The sequence below is a fragment of the Octopus bimaculoides genome, chromosome 9 (assembly GCF_001194135.2).
Source record: "Octopus bimaculoides isolate UCB-OBI-ISO-001 chromosome 9, ASM119413v2, whole genome shotgun sequence".
Classification (NCBI taxonomy): Eukaryota; Metazoa; Mollusca; class Cephalopoda; order Octopoda; family Octopodidae; genus Octopus; species Octopus bimaculoides.
This window is the reverse complement of record NC_068989.1, coordinates 75,577,521-75,579,513: the sequence shown is the minus strand read 5'-3', so window position 1 is coordinate 75,579,513 and position 1,993 is coordinate 75,577,521. Positions and strand designations below refer to the sequence as shown.

Genomic DNA, 1,993 nt, shown 5'->3' with positions numbered 1-1,993 from the left:
ATATATATATAAGTTTTTAACTTATAATGTTTGCTGTTAATAATTCTTGCCACTTCAAGTAGTTACGTTCTTAATGAAAGAAAACGACGAAATTGAAAGCTTTGCGAATAACATAATGGATTCTTTTCGTTTGGTTATTATTTTATACGCAACTATACAAGGTGGTTCAAAGTCTCTTTAGCATGCATAAATTCGCACACATACGCATACGTGCGCGCACGCACACATACACACATAGAGGCATATAGTGTGTGTATGTGTGTGTGTGTGTGTGTGTGTGTGTGTGTGTGTGTGTGTGTGTAGGCACGCGCGACCCTAAAGCCTTCTTTCGATTGCTGTCTGAATAGCAAGGCATTTCATTTCACGTTGATAGAAAAATCATATTTTAAAAGCAATTACACAGAGCGATTCAAGCGTTCTTTTAATGTATATGTGTGTAGTGGGTTGTACGTGCGTATGCTTGTACGTATATATGTAGGTACGTGTGTGTATGCGAGTGTGTGTGTATTTAGACAGATGTTCACGTTGTCTAAAGTTTGATTCTAACAAGTTTGCATAAGATTGTATAAGAAATTTATAAAAACAAGAATGTAGTTAAATTTTTTTGTGAAAAAAAAAGAAAATTATATAAATTATTTATGTACTAAAGACATTCCCCTGATTCATCTCTGTAGAATTTAGCGGATGAGGTCACTTTTTTTAGTCATGCTTTTAATTTTGGCAATAAGTCTTATTAATAATTTAAGAGTCAAGGACCTAATGCTATCTCCGCTTTTCATCCTTTTGATTTCGATAAAATAAGTACCAGAAATTCGATACAGGTTTCAAATTTTGGCACAAGACCAAATAATTTGTGGGGCGAGCTTAAATCGATTACATCGATTCCACTATACAACTGGTATCTATTTTATCGACCCCGATAAAATAGTCAAACCTTCAATGGAATATTGAACTCTACTATTGCTACTTTACATAATGGTTGCAAATTCTGGCACAATGCCAGCAAGTTAGTGGATGGGGTAAGTCATTTATATCGAACCCACTGCTCGACTGGTATTTATTTTATCGACCCTGAAGGAATGAAAGGCAAAGTTGACCTCGGCGGAATTTGAACTCAGAACATAATAATGGGAGAAATGCCGCTAAGCATTTTCACCGGCGTGCTAACGATTCTTCCAGCTCGCTACCATCTTTAATTTTAATTTTCAATTCTGATTTATTCGTCCATCAGACAAAACGAAAAGACAATTACAGCTTTGTATCTTCGCTAAAAGGCGGTGCTCCAGTGTGAGCCCGGTCTCCTTAACTAAAAGAAACTAAAGACCTATGTAAGGAAATATTTGAGTACAGGACTCATCCACTTTGAGCCGAAAAAAAATCTACTTCTCAACAAGGCGCTGCACCAGCATGGCCATAGTACAATGACTGAAATAGATAAGAGATAAAACTAAAAAAGAAATGATACCGCATGAAGCCAAAGATGGGTGAGGTGGCGAAAGAAATGTTGGTCCCACGGAAATTTTCTGAAAGAGCGGGGTGATAGAAGCGTATCAGGCTTGGCTGTGAAGACCCTTTGATTTCGACTTGGAAAAGGTAGATCTGGAGTTCAGAGAAGGCATACACCCGGAGTAGAATACGGAATAGTTTTAAGATGGTCTGATCCTTTCTAATAATTTTCAAAACCATATTTATTTATTCATTGATGTATTTATTTGTATTTATTTATTTTATACACTCACGCATTCGTACGTATGTGTATGAATATATTAAATGTTTGCTATGGCTATCAAGAAATACTCAAAGATTATGCATTTGCCGAGAAAATAACAATTTGGAAACAACTATGTATGTATTTTGAAACAAATATAAAATTCATGACTTTATGTATATCCACAATATGCACACACACACACACACACACACACACACACACTCACACTCACACTCACACACATACATACCGTATACATGTGGGTGGGTTATTATATATATA

At 35.8% G+C, this 1,993-nt stretch overlaps 1 protein-coding gene across 1 annotated transcript in view; it reads left to right on the top strand.

Annotated features, from left to right (window-relative positions):
- Positions 1 to 1,993, top strand: part of LOC106869761 (uncharacterized) — a 15,148-nt gene that overhangs the window by 464 nt on the left and 12,691 nt on the right. The gene's annotated exons all lie outside the window — the stretch shown is intronic.